Here is a 20,136-nt window from a genome sequence, read left to right as displayed (position 1 = left end):
TGACCCGCGCGCCCCCGCCTCCCCAACCCCGCCGCGCCGCGCCTCGTGACCGGCTCACGAGCCTCGACCTACGGCTCCGGGAGCCCCCTCCCCCTCCTTCGGTCATCAGTTCACCTTCCGGGCTACATCTGCGGCCGGAGCGAATCCGCCTCCCCCACACCCCCCGCCTCGCACTCCCCACGCCGGACTCCGTGGTCCTTTCCTTCCCGGGACCCGTTGCGCGCCGGCCCCGCGCCCGCCGTCTTCCCTCACTTTCTCTCTTCCTCGCCTTCCCAGAGATGTGCCCGGTGCCTGTGGGCTTCTCTGGGCAGGACAGCTGGCCTTGGGACCGGATGCGATGTGAGACGGCAGCGGCCTGGGACCCCGGCCCGTCGTGAGTCTGGCTCGCGTGCTGCCCGGGCAGCCGTTGTGACTCGGAGCCCACCAGCTGCCTGCTCCTCGCGCCTCGCGCGGCTCTGCATCCTTGTGTATTCCGGACGCTTTTACTGTTCCAAACATACGCACAATTGCTTTGCTGTGCAGGAATTTAAAAAACTTCAACCCCCAGGAGGCGGAGGTTGCGGTGAGCCGAGATCGCGCCATTGCACTCCAGCCTGGGTAACAAGAGCGAAACTCCGTCTCAAAAAAAAAAAAAAAAAAAAGCTTCAACCCAACTCTGCCCACTCATCTCTCTGCCTTGAGAATGGTGGGAAACGTGTGTTCAGTTAATTTTTTATTTGTCTTAAAAGCGAAAGAAGTGAAACCTGGTAGATTTCCTGTAGGGGTGGAAGGAACCTTCATTTCGTTGGCGACCTGGAATGTCTGTTCTCGGGTTGAGGAAGCAAGTTTGTGATTTGCAGTCTGATTGATGACAAGCCATAAGGATGTTGATTAGCAGCTTTCCCGAACACGTTTAAGGGCCATATGCTTCACACTTTGGAAACGCTGTGGTTTGGTTGAATGAGAGAACCAATGTGCAGCTGTGATGGAGAGGCCGAGTTTGTAAGAATGAGAGGGGAGAGAGGGAGTGATGCCTGAAATCTCAGACCTCAAAGAATGACGGTTTCTACCCAGCAGAGCTTCCACCTTCTTAGTGGCAAAGCAAATACCTCACAACTATGGACTTTTCACTAAAGCTCTTTTACTTTTAAATCGGCGATTTTCCCTACTTTGATCTGAAAAACAACTTTGCTTTACTTAGAACATGTCGTTTTTTTTTTTTGAGACGGAGTTTCGCTCTTGTTACCCAGGCTGGAGTGCAGTGGCGCGATCTCGGCTCACCGCAACCTCCGCCTCCTGGGTTCAGGCAATTCTCCTGCCTCAGCCTCCTGAGTAGCTGGGATTACAGGCACGCGCCACGATGCCCAGCTAATTTTTTGTATTTTTAGTAGAGACGGGGTTTCACCTTGTTGACCAGGATGGTCTCGATCTCTTGACCTCGTGATCCACCCGCCTCGGCCTCCAAAAGTGCTGGGATTACAGGCGTGAGCCACCGAACATGTCGTTTTTAAAGCACCAGTCTGGTTTCAAGATGGAGTTTCATCAGAAGATGTTGATGGTGAGATTTAAAAGGTTTACTTGTCACACAATTTCTCTTTTGTAGTTTTTAAGCCCTCAGGAAAAAAGGTCTGAATATTTCTTATACTGCGCTGTTTTTTTTCTTTCTTTTTAGACTACCAGTTTGTGTTGTATGACAAAAGGCAACATATCAATAGGGCTGTTTTTGTCTTATTTTTCCTGGTATTCTCCCAGTTAGCATATGGTTAGCACATCTTTGAAAGAATGAATAAATGATGCAGGAATTGTGAATTAAGAGTATTGCACATAAAAGGGAGAAAAACATTAATATTTTAAGACACATGGGGAGAAGATCAAACATAAAAGCTGAGTAAAAAAAGTCAAGGAGATAGACGGGGAAAAATATTAACTCTAAGACATTGAGAATAAAGTTATTTTATGGGACCTGTTTTGAATTGAACTGAGCAGCTAAACATAGGCAGAAATTGAGATTGCGTATTGCAGCCACGAAGAAAACACCTAGGTTAGTTGTGCATACACTAATGTGTGATCTTGAAATAGAGATCTTGGATCCAAGCCACAACTGATCCCGAGATTTATAGATTTTTGGTATTTACCACAAAATGTATTTAGCAAGTTAACGTGTATCTCATTTATTCTTTATAACCCTGAGATAGGTATTATGCTATGGCCAATGTTTTGCAAAGGCACAGTTGAGAGAGGGAAAGGTTAAATAATATACCCAAGGCTCCCACAGCTGAGAGTGGGGGAAAGTAGGATAGGAACCCAGGCGGTGCTCTTTGAGTTGTTGCTCTTAACCTTTAGAAAGAACTCTGGAATAAAAAGGAATTAAGGGTCACGGCTTCTCGCTACTTGAGACGAATTTTTGAGAACATTGTGGGAGGAGAGAGATGGGTGGAAATACCTCAAAAACGTGTGTGGGCCTGCAGGAAAACTAGTGCTTCCATCATTGAGTCTCAGCAGGTAGGAAAGAAGCTGCACCATCTGAGTGGGTACAGATTCTCCAGGTGTCAGGAGAGATGGCCTTGAACTTCTTCATTATGAGGCTGGATATGTACAATGCCAACTGTGGTCAGGAGGCAGGCTGCCACCTCATGTTGGGGCATGATGGCATCAAGACTAGACTGACATTCAGTGGTTGGAGCTCTGTGGGAAAGAAAGAAAAACATCCAGTAACCCCTTTAAAATATAGCTAAAAGTCAGTTATACCCTTAAATGTTCCAGAGAGTATCAGTACCTAGATTTAAACTGCTGAATTCAATCATTTCTGCATCATCCAGCTTTAAAACCAAAGCTTATAGGTTTTACATACTGGGACAGTCTGGCAACCACAGAAAGAAAATTTCTTTCCAACATGTTATTTGCTTGAGAGGGCTTTATCCCCCAAGGGTTTATGCTAGGCACTCATAGACAATACAGTAAATAGAAATCGAGACACTGGACACTAAGTTGTATTCAGTCACTAATACGCAGCTTTGCAGTAAGCTACTCAACTGCATTTTTTAGATTATTTATAATTGGACTTATTGCTTTCATTTTAAAGGTACTTCTCCTGGAATAAATATCTGCAAAAACCATAATTGAAAATGTAACTAAGATACCTTTAAAATAAGTCTATATTTTCCAGTTTTTTACATACCCTGACATGTATATAGTAAATACTCAGTAAATGGTAACTGTTATGCTTTCTACATCCAACATTTTAAAACATCAGTTTTTGGTTTATTTGCTCAAATACTTTATGCTACCCTAGCAAAATGCTTTTGCTCCCCAAGTCACTAGATGGATATGTTTGTGCTGGGCACCAAGGAGTGAGGCTGGGTTTCTAAGTCTTTGTCTCAATGAACAGGCTTGTCTCTAGGGTGGAACTTCGCTTTACGCCCCCTAGGCAGTAGAATGAAGACAGAAGTGAAAAAAGGGAGGAATCCTTGCCGATGATTTTATCAGACCTTGTGGTCTCTTTACTTCTAATATAGTCAGTAGTACAGGCTCTGAAATGAAATGAATGGTAGGGTTTGAAGTCGACAGAGCAGAAAAAGAGAAGGTTGTGTGGATTTGCATGGCTGTTTTATGCAGATGTGCATGTGTTTGCTTGATTTACTTGGCATTCCAACTTATCTGCCTTCTTCAGGGAGCATGGTCCTCTTGGGGAATATCCTCCCTCATCTGTATGGTTCTAATGAAGCTGGAGAAGCAATACTCTCTCATGGTAAAGAGCACATGGCTGTGGGCTGGATTCATATCCAGGTGTCAGTACTTACTGTGTGAGCCTGGGCAACTTAACCTCCTTGCGCATCAGGATCTTCATTTTAAAATGGACATAATACAGTACCTTCCATATTGGGTCATTTATTTCGCCTGGGTTTCCCCCAGAGAGCCTAAGGTAAGGGATTGGGTGCAGGTGGTTTGCACTGCAAAGGGATCTCAAGGAGTGGAAGCAGGTGTAACAGGGAGGAAGGAAAACCTAATCCAAGGTTTTGTTCTGAGCCGTTCGTGGCCGTGGACACTGGGGCTTGGCCCTGTTGCAGGTTTTTTAAGGACTGTGTAGACTGCATTATAGAATTGCCTCCAAAGGATTAAGGAGATTACATAAAACCTCCCATTCTTGGTTGGCCCATAAAAGTATTCCCTCTGTTGCATATGTAGGTTTGCACATGTGTATCAGAATATTTCCATAAGAGACTCTCCCAGCTGTGATACAGAAGCCCAGGACAGAAGCTACTGGGAGAGACAAGATGTTGTCATACCAGATAGCTGCCACCAACTGGCTGGAGTAAAAGAAAGAGAACTTGGAGATTTAACAGGAGATACTGATAAAGGATTAAATGGAAAAAAGAAAAAAGTGTGCAAAACTTCTAGACCATTGTCTGGCTCAGAGTATGTACTCAATTCATGTTAACCAGGCATACATACTTTTCTGGACAGATACATACATACATATAAATAAATTTATATAATTATGTTTTTACATTTCCTTCTGTTATATCATGCACATATTATGTCTTAGGATAAAATTGTCAAAGCTTCACTTGACCATGTAACAGGAACAATACTGACAGTCTGTCACTCCTATGTCTTCACAGAAAAAGAAGACATAGGAGTCTTCTTACCATACCCCAGGTAAAAGTTTGGGGTTGTAGCACACATAAGACTGATTATTACCTGGATTACAAATTGAATAGGTAGTTTGATTATACATGCAAGTTCCTAGGGAAGCTGCTTTACACTCATGATGTGTTTGGCATAGTAAAGTTTTAACTTGTGTATTCCCTATTTATGTAGTGTGGGTGCACATAGGACACCCGTATAGGACTTCCTCGCTTAGTAGATTTGCCATAAGGGCTAACATGAGCAAAATGAAAGGTAACATTTTTACACTAAGACTGGACAAGGAATGCTTTCTCCTGGGAGCAAAGCTTTGCAGCAATGTCAACATAGTAACAGGATACTTAATATTATTAAAATAACAAGGCTTAAGATTTTGCTTAAGATTTTAGTTTACATTTGCTTATCGGTGGAGATTCCTCGAGCTTCGGCCATGCGTTGACTAGTCACCTTCTAGTTGTGTGACTAGAGCAGGGCTCGATGGTTTCTCAGGGTCGTCTGCATCTGGGACCGGACCGAGCTGGTCCTGGTCCTTGTCGATGACATGTCTCAAGGTTAGCCTGTTGGGTTAGTCCGGATCTGGCTGACTGGTTCACTTGTTCACTGTTCACAGTTAAGGCTGTTGGCCTTAACTGGCTGTGACGAATCCAGAGAACAACTTTAGCAACTTTAACAGAAGTAGGGGTGGATAAGGTTACAATAAAAGGGCCCAATGTGGATGGGTTCTACTTCTTAACCCAGACAGAGTCTCTGGGTTTAAATGAATGGATTGGAATTGTTAAACTTATAGGTATTCTTTTTTGTACCCAGCTTTGTTTCATGGCTTTACCTAGGGCCTGCATTTATCTCCTTAATGTTTATTTTTCCTATTTTTTTTTTAAAGATTTTCTTTTACCCGTGTTGGGTGGGGGTGGTTTCCCAAACAAAACTTTATAAGGTGAATATTAGGTCTGTTTGGTTGGGTGCGTCTGACTCAGAGAAGGACCATGGGCAAAATTTGATCCCACCGTAAGTGTGTTTCCTGACAGAATTCTTTAGGAATTGTTTCAGTGTCCGGTTTATTTGCTTTACCTTCCCTGATCTCTGGGGACGGTAGGCAGTATGTGATTTCCAACAGTTGAGGGAGATTTTGAACAGTCTGAGCTACAAATGCCGGTTCATTGTCAGACCTGAGAGTCAGAGGCAGCCCAAATCTAGGAATACTATCTGTTAATAATGCTTGAGTTGCCTCCATGGCTTTTTCAGTGCGGGTGGGGAAAACTTCTACCCACCCGGAGTAGGTGCATACAAACACCAGCATAAACCAATAGCCTCCTGCTTGGGGTGTTTCAGAAAAATCTACAAGCAAGTTTTCACATGGGGTTACTCCTACTTTTTGAATTCCCAGGGGCCAAAATGGCCCTTGCCATTGGTCATTCTGAGCACAGGTTAAGCATTGTTTACAGACGGCTCGGGAGGTGACAGTGAGCAGTGGCACATAGAAGTGGCACCCGACTAGTGTTTCTAGTGCTGTTTTCCCATGTGAGTTTCTTGGTGGAACTGTTTTACAAACCTGAGGGCTATTACTTCAGGAAAAACTAATTTTCTGTTTGAGAACCTCCACCAGCCTTTTTTTTGTATAAGCTCTGTTTTCCTGAGCAAACCAGGTCCTGTCATTTGGGGAGTAATTTGGCTTCTCTTTAGGCAAGGGTTCTGGGAGGAGAGGCATGGCAGTAGCTGCCTTCCTACCTACCGTGCTGGAAAGCGGAGTATTTATCGCTGCACGTCTAGCTTCTGCATTTGCTTTCCTGTTTCCTCTTGCCTCTAGGGTCGCACCTTTTTGATGTCCTTGGCAATATATAACAAGCTATTTTCTTAGGTTCCCATACTGCATCTAAAAGTTGTAGGATTTTTTCTGGATACCCTACACTTGTTCCTTGGGCAGTTAGTTTGAATTAGTATATATGTTGACTCTTTTACCTTTTGCTAACAGCAATGCCTGCGTTAAGGCTATTAGCTCTGCTCCCTGGGCTGGGGTTCCTGTCGGCAGGCTTTGGGCGTCTACCACTGAATTTAGAGTTACAACTGCATATCCTGCCCGTCTGACTTCTTCTGTTACAAAGCTGCTACCAGCTGTAAAGTACTTGACATCTGGATTTTGGAGGGGCCGATCTGTAAGGTCCCTTCTACTTGAGAATACTTTATCTACTGTCTCTATACAGTTGTATAGGGGAGCTTCTGTTTCCAGTGGGAGGAGGGAGGCAGGGTTGAGAGTGTTTATAGTTTCTAAGGTTATGTGGAGTTTTTACATAAAAGCCCTGATATTGGGTCATTCTAGGATTTGACAACCAATGGTGCCTTCTTTGCTCCATTAGTGTTAAAACAGAGTGTGGTACCCATACAGTTAACTGCTTTCCCAGAGTTAATTTATCAGCACTTGTAGCAGCAAGAGCCTTGAAACAGGATGGCCGTCCTGAGCCGCTGAGTCCAGTTGCTTTGATAGGCAGGCTATTGGGTGATGCCATGATTCCAGGATTGGGTTAAAACTCTGATGGCCATTCCCTTCTGCTCATGAACATACATGAGAACGGGTTTAGTTATGTCTGGCAGTCCTAAAGCAGGTGCCTCAACTAGAGCCTTCTTGATTGTATTAAATGCTTTTTGTTGCTCAGGCCTGCAGATAAAGGGTTTTCTTTCCCCCCCTTTTGTGGATTTATATATTTATTTTGCCATTAGTGAGAAATTTGGGATTTAAATATGGCAGAACCCTGTTGCCCCTAAGAACCCTGTGACTAGTTACTGGGAGGTTGGGGTGAGAATTCTACAGACAGCTTCCTTGCATGCACTGCCTAACACACGCTGTCTGTCTGTGGCTTATGGCAAACCCCAAGTATGTGACTCCTTCGCAGGAAATCTGGGCCTTTTTTTTTCTCCTTTTTATATACTTTATACCTTGCCTTCCACAGAAGGTGGAGGTTTTGGGTTCCTTCATGGCAATTTTCGATAGTGGATGCTGCTAGGAGAAGGTCATTTCCATACTGCCGAAGGACGCGGTTTTTATCTGGTGGGGTGTAAGCATTAAGGTCTGATGCTAGGGCCTCACTGAAAATTGTGGGGCAGTTTTTGAACCTTTGGGGAAGCTTGGTCCAAGTATACTGGAGATTTTCCCATTGAAGGGCAAAGATGGATCGACTGACTGGCATGGGGTCGAAGGCGGAAGAAAACATTCTTTTAGGTTAAAAGTCAACAATACTGCATTGGAGGGAATTAGGGAGAGGAGAGTGTATGGGTTTGGAACTACTGGGTGAATAGTTACTGTTGCTTGGTTTACAGCTCGTAGGTTCCGCCCTGGCCTATAATTATCACAGGTATGGTACGATTTATTACTAGGCAGCCGTTTCTTTGATAAGGGTGGGATGTTCCAGGGTGACTGGCATGGTTCCAAAATGCCACGTTTATTAGCCACTCTGGATGCTTTGCTATGCCTAAAACAGCCTCCTGTGGTATGGGATACTGGTGTAGCTGACTGGGCTGACTCCCACTGTTAGTTCTCATGGCTGGCTTAGGTGGATTGTTTTCAGCCCGTACCTCTGGGAATTTACTAATTAATTCTGAATATAACTTCCTTCATTGGCCCCAAGTTTGCTTTATAGGTCCCTTTGTATCCCTAGCAAATAATTGCCACTCAGCTTGTGGTACTGTGAAGGCTAATACCATAGCCTTTGGTTACTTAAAACCTAAAGTCATGTTATCTTTAGGCTTAAATTTGTACTTGTAGTTTTTGGAGCAGATTCCTCCCCAACAAAGGAACAGGGCAGCTGGGAAGATATAAGCACTTGTGCTGCACCTCTTGCCTTCCAGTGACATATTTTGACTGGCAAAAGGGTTTGTTTTTGTTTGTTTTTACCTGATATTCCTATAGCCCCAATAGTAGTAGTGTAAGACAGTGACCCACCAGTTTGGATAATATCCCACCACTAGGTATTGCATGGGGATAAACCCCATGATCTTTATAGACCGTTCCTTTGGGGCATGCATACTTTCAATGTCCTTTCTTTTTCCACACTGCACATTGATCTCTCTCCAGTCTGGGCCGGGTTTTAGACTCTGGTTTAGCTATATTTTTTTCTTGCCCTCTTCCACGTCCTCCTCCACATCCTTTCATTATCCCAGCTTTTCTTTCAACTAATGCAGCTGCTAGTAAATCTGCCTTTTCCTTTGCCTCACGCCGTGCCCTTCTCTTAGCCCGGGTCCCGTGCAGGGAGGGCGCAAAGCAGCAGAGTGTCTGCAACCCACCTGCCACCTTTCCAACGCTACTACAAGATTTGCAAGAAGGAAGAAATGGTCATTTATGAGGAACAATCTTTATTAACAAAGATAAAATAGGGCAGCGGAGAAGTGCTGCAGGCTCCAACGTTGCTCCAACATGAGCGTCTCACCTGACTCCTCCCCACAGCCGTTGGCATCCACTGTCAGGTTTCAATGTTCCTGGACCTCAGGGCCTTCGTCCTCTCCAGTCTAAACGCAGAGACATTTGACATGGACCTGTTTTGCAAAATGCAATACGTTCTTATCGACTCTGGTTACCCTACTGTGCACGAGAGCCAAAACCTCTTCCTCCTGTCTAGACTTTGGTCCTTTGACCGACACCCTCCATTCCCTCCCTCTGCCACTCTCCGGCCCCGGGTCATCATCCATCTACTGGCTACTTCAGTGGGGTCAACTGGTTCAGATCAACACTTCTGGGGCATCACGTGGAATTGGTCTCTCTGAGGTGGTGGAGATGCTGAGTAGTGGGATTTCCTCATTCCACGGTGCACACAGCTATCTAATCCTCACACTGCACCCCACGAATGTACAAGCAGCACGATTTGCCAATTAAAACAATACTAATAATGACAGAATAAATATAGTAAAATGCAAGAAGTGTGGCTTCACCGCCCCACCTACCTGATTTTATCAGCCGCCCAACTATGTTGAGCGGCTTCTTCTCTTGGGTGGGCACAGGCAGAAGCATCTCATTAGTACTGAAATGCATCGCCTGGCAGCTCTGCGGCAGCCCCGGCTTCTTGTTGGCTGGGCCAACACAGCCTCGGGCTGCCTAGCTTGGAGGACGCTGGCTTCGTGTGATGATTGTTGAGCCAGGGTTCTCTGGGTGGTGCTCTGGGTGGAGGAGGTGGCCATGAGGTCGTGCTGGAAGGATTGTTGAGCCAAAGTTTCTAAATCTTCACTGCCCTTGGAGCACTTGATGGAGGCTGCGGCCACGAGGTCACGCTGGAGGGCTTGCTGCGCCCAGGTTTGTAAATCTCCACCACTGCCAATGGAGCTCCCGATGGAGGAGGCCACGCGGTCATGCTGGAGGGCTTGCTGAGCCGAGGTTTCTGAATCCCCACCACTGCCGTTGGAGCTCGCAATGGAGGAGGCCACGGGGTCACGCTGGAGGGCTTGCTGAGCCGAGGTTTCTGAATCCCCACCACTGCCGTTGGAGCTCGCAATGGAGGAGGCCACGGGGTCACGCTGGAGGGCTTGCTGAGCCGAGGTTTCTGAATCCCCACCACTGCCGTTGGAGCTCGCAGTGGAGGAGGCCACGGGGTCACGCTGGAGGGCTTGCTGAGCCGAGGTTTCTAAATCTCCACAATTGCTGATGGATCTCTTGATGGTCGGGGAGGCCATGGGGGCATGCTGGGGGTCTGGATTAAAACTCTCTGTCTTCCTCTTCAGGCCGGCAGGTGAACTGGAAACTTGTGGGCCGGCAGGTGAACTGGAAACTTGCGGGCCGGCAGGTGAACTGGAAACTTGCGGGCCGGCAGGTGAACTGGAAACTTGAGTGGATGGAGAACAGGTGGGATCCCCAGGAGCAAGGGACCGTAGTCTGTTATCGGCTCGCTTTCTTATTCTATCAGCAAAAAGGTAGGTGGCCATGGGATAATTATATAAGTTTTCTTTAATTGCCTTGGAGACTGTCTTAGCCCTGAATCCCATGGCCACCAAGACCTGGATCGTTTCAGCATTTGGGTGTTCCAGGATTTGCTTTTCATGAGTTGTCAGAGGCAACTGCTGGCCGTTGTTGACCCACGAGTCCCTGAGAACTTGCTGTACTGTGGGCCGCTCCCTGGGATCTGTCATTAACAGTTTTTTCATTAGACTTTCCAGGCCTTTTGAGAAGGAAGAGGGGCAGATGTACCTTCCAGATCGAATTTTTTCTTGGAGGACCATACGACTCTTTGAGAAGAAGGGTAGATCCCTCGACACCATCTCGTACAAAGTGACGCCTAGGCTCCAAACATCCATGGCGGGGCATTGGTAGCCCTGGCCCAGGATGACTTCTGGGGCCATGTAGAGGAAGGTGCCACAACGTGTTGTCAGCCACTGCCCCTCATCGTAAGTTGTTGCCAATCCGAAATCGGCAATTTTTATATTTCCTTCACCATCCAACAGGATGTTTTCCGGCTTCAGGTCCCTGTGTGCTATTCTTCTCGCGTGGCAGTACTCCATGGCCGACAGCATCTGCTGGAACTTTGCCCGGGCCTCCTCCTCTGTCACGTGGTTGCGGTACAGCCACTGGTGCAGGTCTCCTCCTGAGGTATACTCCAGTATTAAATGGCATGCGTCTGTGGTGTCGATGATCTGAAATAGTTCTACGATATTGGCGTGGTGCACAGACTTTAAAATCGTCAGCTCTGTCTGGCTAATGGCGACACGGGCGCCAGTTTTGTGGGTGGTTTTCACGGCCACCTGGGTCCCAGACAGCAAGTGGCGGGCCAGCTTCACCTCGCTGAAGGCACCACGGCCAATGAGTTCCAGCGTTTGGTAACACTGTAGCCCCTGGTCAGGTGGGGCGTGGGCCAGTGTCTGCCCCATGGTGCCTGATGCCTCTCTACACTAACTACACGACTAACTACTAAGCAACAATACTAACTATACTAACTATGCTAAAATATTAAGCAACAATACTGACTATACCAAAGTACGCTAAAATACTAAGCAACGATAGTGACTATACTAACTACACTAACAACGCTAACTAGAAAAACACCAACCCCCCTCCCACAGAAACCCTCCCCCACCCCAAACCCCCCCACACCCAACCCCCCCACACACGGAAACACAGGTAAAACACGCACACACACGCACACGCACACACACACACACACACACACCACACCACTCGGCAATCGCTGGTCTGAATCCACAGGTCACCAAACAAGCTTCCAGGGATATCTCAGACCAAAAACCATGACCCAGCCAGGCCCTTATAAAGGCCCTGTGATTCCATCACAAAGGCTTTTCATGACATCAGAGCAAAGCAGGGGCCAATCACGGCTGGGGGTCATTCAGAGTTCTGAGCATGAGCCAGTCGTGGCTAGGGATCGTTCAGAGTTCTGAGCATGAGCCAGTCATGGCTAGGGATCGTTCACAGAGATTTTCTCACTTTTGGTCCCCAAAACATCTTCCTCTTTTAAAAAGAAAAGTGCTTTTGTCTAGATGGGTTATAGAGATTGATATTTAGTTTCCTAGCCATTTAAACTGGTACAACACTTCAACGGCATTTTCACTTGTAGTTTCTTTTTCTATAATTTTTTTATTATACTCTTTAAGTTCTGGGGTACATGTATAGCTTGTGCAGGTTTGTTACATAGGTTTACAGGTGCCATGGTGGTTTTCAATCATTTGTAATTTCAAAATCTGAAATAGCTTTTGGATTTTGAAGATCTCCTAATGTCCACATGCAAAATATTCAATTCCTTTTCTTTCATCTCTGAACGGTTGGTCTCAACCATTGAGAAGGGAGAGAATATTTTCCTCTCCTTGTAGGGTTTTTCCTTCCTCATGTGGTTGAGATTATGTAATGGACACAGAGGAAAGAGACATAGCCTACCCTCCACGAGCCCATAGCCTCATCAGGAAGGCCCCCCCCAGCCATGAAGCTCCTTCAGCATGAGGAGCATCAGGTGAAGTGGGGCCAGAGAAGAGTGGCCTGGGCTGCAGGTCAGCACTGGTGAGGGAGGAAGCGGGGCTTTCTGGAGGCCAGTGTGCTGAGCCCTGTGGTGTGAGGAGGGGTCGCCTGAGTGAGTAGAGACAAGGGCAGGAGGGTAGCCTCTGCAAGGCCCAGGATGACCGAGGGTGGCTCTCTGGAGGGATGTGCTAGTCCGAACGAGTGACTGGGGCCAGGTTGGGAGCGCTCGAGTCCCAGGACAGAGGCTGAGCCTGTATTCCAGGGTCGGGGCTGTGGAATAGTTCTGAGCCCCTCGCTGGGCCACAGCCGTGAGACCCTGACTCTGCTCCTGACCTGGGAGTGGGCTCAACTGAACTTTGCCTCCTCGCCAGCCTCACTGCCTCCAGCCTCCCCCACCCACGCCCCTCCTTTCAGGCTCCCAGAGGGATCCAAGGAAAAGCCACCTCTGGCCTACACCACCCACCGGCTGGCCCTGAGACCTTCAAGGAGAAGACCACCTCCTTGTCCACCAGGGCTCGCCTGGGCAGCCTGTTCTCCCCACGGCCCTGCCTTACAGACCACCCTGTGTGCCTGTGCCCTTGTGGGTCAGGCCATCATGTTTCCTACAAACAGTCCCCACTGCATGATGGGTTATGGTGCAATCACAAATACAGAACTTAGTTTAGAAGGGAGCTCTTACTTCTGAAAGCGTAATAAACCTTCTCTAAGTCATCAACCCAAGGCAGCCCAAAGCTCATTGGTTTGATACAACAATGGCAGTGACACCCACCCCAGCATGTTGTTAAACCACTGCTGTGCTGTAGCCTTTGAGCTGCTGTGAGCCCAAGACCTGCTTTCCTCTGTTAAAATGGGTGGTTCCGCGTGATTGAGGAGTGTTGCAGTCAGGCCAGCTTCAGAGACTTTCCCCAGACCCAGTGAGGCCTGGGTTGATTCGGGGCTTGGTATGTGGTGGGAACTCAGATGGTGCAGTGCTGTGGATGGGCTAGAGGTGCCCTGACCATGGGTCTCCTGCCATCCTGATACTCGGGTTTGCTCTTGGCTTTGCGTGGTTCATGGAGGTAGCCCTCGCAGGGTCGCAGCAGCAGGAAACAACTTCCTGGCTTCAGGAAAGGCCAAAGTCGGAATTCACCTTCACCTTTGTAGTGACCATGTCCCAGAGTCTCGTTTCAGAAACACACCCAGGGCAGCTTTCTTTGGCTTTTTGCACCTTCTGACTGTCTTCACATAGAATGTCACTAAATTAACTTCCTCTAGGGCAGGATAGGTGTAAAGTCGGTGAGGGGAAGAAGCAGGGTGTGAGGAACACAGCTGCATTACTTTCCCTTCCTTTTTTTTTTTTTCTTTTTTAGTTAAAGAAAAGGAATATTTGCATCCAGATCCAGAAATTCGGTCAGTAAAAGATGAAACCTTTGGTGAATACAGGTAAACATAAGATTCTGTGTTAAAATGTATCAAAACACATATTCATCATGTAAGCTTAAATGAACAAAAAAGTGTTTATTCTTAATAAAAAGGTTACAGAACCATAATATAATGATCCTATAAAGAATACTTTCTTTCAAATAGGGCCCACTTAAGTACTATCTACCAAATTTCTGTGTGTGTGGTGAGGGTGTATAAAGAACTACAGTCTAGGCAGAAGTGTGGGTTAAGACACTTTTCTTGAAGCTCTGTGCCTAACACAAAGGTACTATTTTTATTTAGGTTGACTATCTATTTGGTGTAGCTAAAACATCTTTAGCATGGTCATTATGAACTCAGGTTGTATCCAGTTTCCATCCATATACACATATCTGTATACCTACTGTGTTGCACCTGCAAAGGTAAGTTAGTTACAAACCCTGTCCTCTAGATGCAACTAATCAGCAGAGAAAAATATCTCTATATGCAAATAACTGTAATAAACTGAATAGAATAAAGGAGCACAAAAGAGCAACTATTTCTGCCCAGGTAGGATTTTGGGAAAAAGGATCATCCAAATGAGATAAGCTAAGCCTTAAAGGATAAAAAGGATTCTTACTATTAATCACTGGATAGAGGATGACCAAATATGTGAGGACATGTCAGGCAAGGGAGGAATGGCAATAGTCTAAGTTAGGTAGGAATCTTTTGGGGGATGTGTTAAATTGTCTAAGTCTCCTGTTCTCTCTCCATCTTCCCCTTTCTACTACTCTCTCAACCTCTTAGCTCTTTTTTCTTTTAATATCATCAATTTTTTTTTTTTCAGCTAACAGAGCTATTGTAAGTTCCAGGTTTCTATCAATTTTAGCACATGGGAAATCAGAGTGTATATCAAATAAGAAATCTGATTGGTCCTGATTCTCTCATCCCTGGATTCATCCCTCTAGCCAGGGATATGGAGTATTTTCATTGGCTAATTGATATACATTTGAGCTTACCCATACTCTACTTTGTACTATACTTATTTTTCTGTCTTCTACTTAGACAATATCCTTTTTTTATATTTTTATATTTCTTAATAAATGATTTTAAAGTCTTTCCAGAATAAAGAATAATAACGATAAAGAAAGAGATGAAAAAAAGAATTTTGGACCTTTACAAATTGTTCTCATTACTGTTGTATTAGTTATCAGTTGCCACATGACAATAACCACAAATTCTTAACAGCTTAAAACAATAAACATTTATTATTTCAATGTCATCATAATTCAGGAATCCAGACATGGCTTAGCTGGGTGCCTCTGGTTCAGGATCTCTCATGAGATTACAGCAAGGTTTTGACCAGGGCTATGGTTTCCTCTAAAGGTTCAGCCAGAGCACAAGTCATTCCTAGGCCACTCGTGTAGCTGTTGGCAGGATATAGTTCCGTACAGACTGTTGAACTAAGGGCTTCAGTTCTTCACAGACCAGAGGTCATTCCTAATTCCATACCAGGTGCATCTCTTCATAGGGCTATTCACAACATGGCAGCTGGCTTCCTTCAGATTGAGTGAGCCAGAGAGCAACAGAGAGCACCCAAGTTGGAAGCCACAGTCCTTTTGTAACCTAATCTTGGAAGTGATATCCCATCAATTTTGTTGTATTCTATAGGAGCAAGTCAATAAGTTTAGCCCACAGCCCAAGGGAAGAGGATTACACAAGGCACAAATTCCATGAGGCAATGATCATTGAGGACCTTCAACAACTTTTCAAAAGCTGAAGCAGGAGAATTGCTTGAACTCAGGAGTCGGAGGTTGCAGTGAGCCGAGATTGTGCCACTGCACTCCACCCTGGGCAACAGAGTGAGACTCCATCTCAAAAAACAAAAAAAGAAAACTTGTGAAAGACAGTATTAGCTCAGTTTTACAGTCAAGAAAACAAAAACAATACCTTGTCTAAAAACCCATTTCCCCACACCCTGCTGCTGCTTTTTAAAGATAGCTAACATCATCCCCTGCATTATTTCCTATGGCATCCCTTTATAGTAGTTGATGTGTTTTCCAACCTCTTTCCCCCAAACTACACATTTATCAGGAAAATATCTACTTTCCACGTTATCCCAGGAGACACTTTTATAAGATGCTGTGCCCTTGCATAACATGAGTCTTAATCCTTCTAGCTTCTGAGCATAGTTCCTTTTGTTATTTTTCTTTACTCTTCATTACCTGGTTCCTCTGCCAATGCCTTATCTTTTTTCTTGATTTGTTTCTGTAACTGCAGTATCCTAATTCAAAAGCCAACTATCATATCAGTCAGGGTAGCGTGTGTTATGCTGCTGTCAAAACAACTCCAAAAGCATTTTCTTTGTCAAGTTGTGTGTCCCACAGAGATTGCTGTTTTCATCCTAGTCACTTAGGAGCACTGGCTGGTAGATGAGGATCCAGGGTCATCACAGCAGAGAAAACAGAATGTGGCAAACTGAGCACTGGAAGGGACACATGTCACCTTTGCTCACTTTTTTTTTTAAACTAAAGAAAATTCCATGGTGGCATATAACACAGATTAAACCATCCTGTTTTATTCCCAGAAACCTGACATATCTGATGAATAGCACTGATGAATACCACAAATTATAAAGTGATATATATACATCTAAATTACATTCCAAATGCTTCATTTATCAAATTTTATAAAATCATTTTATATGATGTATAGCTTCATAGTGTAATACTAGTTGGTACTGAAAAATATCTTGATCCAAAATTTAGAAGATCATACCATTTGATAAGCATTTTACTAATGGAGTTGCTTCTGGTCATGAATAAAACTCCTACCATAAATACAGTATACTTATTTATGTTCTTACCAGCCATTTCTTTCTGCCTTAAAATGTAACAAACTTGAGTTTTTAACTGTATTAAAGAAAGTTATTTGGTTTTGAAAACAGAATATGATTGATATTTAAAAGAAAACTTTTTGGAAGGATATAAGAGAATCAAAAGGATCAGAAGTAAAGACAGAAGATGAAGACTTGGAGGCCAGGAGCTCCAAAAGTTCACAAAAGCAAGAGAAATTGCATGTGTTCTCTGTCTGAGGCCACTAGGGGCTGCTGTAACAAAATATCATAAATTGGGTGGCTTATAAAGAACAGAAACTTACTTCTCATAGCTCTGGATTCTGGGAAGCCTAAGATAAAGGTGCCAGCATTTTCAATGTCTGGCAAAGTTTCACTTTCTGGGTGACAGGCAGCACCTTCTCATTATGTCCTCACATCATGGAAGGGGTAGGGCAGCTCTCTGGGGCCTCTTCTCTAAGGGTACTCATCTCATTCATGAGGGCTTCACCTTTATGGCCTAATCACTTCCCAGAATCTCCACCTCTAACACTCTCACATGGATTATCAGGTTTCAACATAGGAAGGGTGGGGGGACACAGGCATTCAGACCATAGCAGCCACTATGGACATCAACATGTTGAATCCCACATGTCCTACAAAAGCTAAGCTGTCAATTTTAAAAGGAAGCAGAAGTGTTGTGAATAATGAAAACTTGTTGTGATGCAAATTGTTTGTGACTTTGTAAACGTGCTTACAGACTTTGTAAACTTTTTTAACATGTGTGTTAGTATCATGTGGGCTTTAGTATCTGTCTTCGATGCGAATATGAATGTCCTTCAATGCTAATATGAGTGTCTATTAGCACTTATGAATGTCTTGCTTTACGTGAATATGAGTATTAGATTTTGTTGAACTATTTTTTGTTTGTTTTCTAGTGACAGCGATGAAAAACCTCTCAAAGGAAGCCTTTGGTCCATTAATAGGGATATGCAGCCTACTGAAAGTGCTGACAGCTTAGTTGAATACGGAGAGGGAGACCATGGTCTATTCAATGAAGATGGATCATTTATTGGTGCTTATGCTGGATCTAAGGAGAAGGGATCTGTTGAAAGCAATGGAAGTTCTACAGCAACTTTTCCACTTCGGGCATAAACACATCATATGTAAGCAACACTACTGATTCACCCCAATCTTCCATATTTATCTGTTCAAGGGAGCAAGAACTGTCATATAGGAATAAAAACATGTTGGCCAAAGATTTCATCCAGAATTAATATCCTGCAATTATGTTAAAAAAAAAAAATAGCACTGCCTGCAAAATGTAAATCATCTGCCTGGTAACTTGGTTTGGTGTAAACTGCTCTTAAGCCTTTGCTGATAAAGAAAATAATAATATAAGTATTTACATCTATGTGTGCTTTTTTTATGTCATCACTCCTTCCCCTTTCCTATTTTGGAGGCTCTCAATGGATCTCCTAATTTATAAATGTCAAATATATTTTTGTATTAGATTGTGCCTATGATGAGAGAAATCGCTAGTGTATATTTTATGTATGCTGAACACATGAACACATTTTTATAATTTGACACATTTGGAGGCATGGTCTGATAATGATGTAATATGTACCTTGCTGGTTAATATAACTAAGATTTTACCTTTATTGGGTTAGGTACCTTTTTTATTTTAGCACCTGATACTAAATAAAGAATTATAACATTCAGATGTCACAGAAAACTAGAATGTTTATTGTCAAATACTGTGTAAGTAAATTATTTACGGAATTTTCACTTTTCTGTCTCTGTCAACTGAAGTTAAAGGACAAGTCATATCTGATTTTTAAAATGAGCACATGCACATGCATGCACACACACACGCGTGTGCATGCACTTCCTTTGCTGTAAAAACTTTTCCAGTGAATTTCTTCCTTAAGCAAATTGTGGTGGCAAGTAGTCAAATATGGCTTTACACCATGAAGATACACATTCACAAAGTCATGATGTACTGTTTTGGTTTCTGTGGATGGTATATTTTGTAGAAAGAAAATTGTTAAATTGAGATCTAGACAATAAATAGTTGAGGCACCTACTTTAGAAGCTAGAAGAGGAAATGCAGAAAGAGATAAGGATAAGGGGAGCAAGAGAAAAAGTTGGTCCATAACAGATATGCCTCTTCTTCAGTAAAGTATACCAAAATCACCAAGAGCACAGTTTAACTTTCTTGTGAAAACTAGCAAGGGGGCTGAGCTCCATCACCTAGTTGACTTGGGTATGAAATACAAGCAACACACTTGAAACCCAGGTGACCTCTATGTAATGCTTAATTCCTCCTCCTCCTAGAGGTCAGTGGTTGTCAGTTTCCGTGTTGTACCTAGAGATTCTAATTTGAAAGGTTCTAGGTAGGGCTTGGGAAGGTATTTATAACAAGCTCCTGGGATGATTTCTTATGCAGGTGTTGTGGATTAGAGAAACATTGCCCTATTCATCTTTGGTTAAGTACTTAGTAAATCTTGGAGAAGAGTCAAACACAAGCAGAATTATATGGAATAATATAGCAAGGTTAAATCATAGAGCATCCATCCTGAGGCCACTGAGAAAATGCTTCTAACCCACTGGCTTCCTAAAGTAGGAGATTTCTGAGATGCGTTTTAAAGCAGAAGCAGGATGCAGTCAGGTGAAAACACTTGCTGGAGCAGCATCTAAGGCCTTGGACCTGATGAGCAAAAGCACAGAGGTGACAAACGGCATATGTGTTCAAGACTCTGGAGGGTCAAGTGGAAATCACATGGTGAGAGATGAAAAAGGAGAGGAATGCAGAGGCCACACCCAGAACCATGGACTTCCACAGGGCAAGGATTTGGGATGTGGGAGGGGGCAGTAGAAAAGAAGGTAGAGGCCGGGCGCGGTGGCTCATGCCTGTAATCCCAGCACTTTGGGAGGCCGAGGCGGGTGGATCAGGAGGTCAAGAGATCGAGAACATCCCGGTCAACGTGGTGAAACCCCGTCTCTACTAAAAATACAAAAAATTAGCTGGGCACGGTGGTGCGTGCCTGTAATCCCCGCAACTCAGGAGGCTGAGGCAGGAGAATTGCCTGAACCCAGGAGGCGGAGGTTGTGGTGAGCCGAGATCCTGCCATTGCACTCCAGCGTGGGTAACAAGAGGGAAACTCCGTCTCAAAAAAAAGAAAAGAAGGTAGATTTGCATTTTAAATCACTGGGGACCAAAAAATAAAATACTGGTGACTGAAAGGGAGTTGAACACAAGGTCAAGATTGTGAAACCACATCAAATCATTAAGAGTTCAAGAAATCAAAGCAGCAGATGAGTGATGGTTTGAAAATTCTTGGTTAGATATTTTCATTGT

The 20,136-nt window shown here is 44.4% G+C and overlaps 1 long non-coding RNA gene across 1 annotated transcript; it reads left to right on the top strand.

Moving 5' to 3' along the window:
* The first annotated feature begins 374 nt into the window (after nt 1-374).
* LOC135268871 (uncharacterized) lies at nt 375-18,498 on the top strand. The gene is made up of 3 exons (XR_010337222.1): nt 375-1,537; nt 13,909-13,981; nt 17,711-18,498. It is a non-coding gene; the product is annotated as an uncharacterized LOC135268871 (long non-coding RNA).
* The last annotated feature ends 1,638 nt before the right edge of the window (nt 18,499-20,136 follow it).

This window comes from Aotus nancymaae, unplaced genomic scaffold (genome assembly GCF_030222135.1).
Source record: "Aotus nancymaae isolate 86718 unplaced genomic scaffold, 86718_ANA_hifiasm-v0.15.2.pri h1tg000046l, whole genome shotgun sequence".
Taxonomy (NCBI): Eukaryota; Metazoa; Chordata; class Mammalia; order Primates; family Aotidae; genus Aotus; species Aotus nancymaae.
Note: the sequence above shows the minus strand (reverse complement) of the source record. Positions and strands in the feature narration are given on the sequence as shown.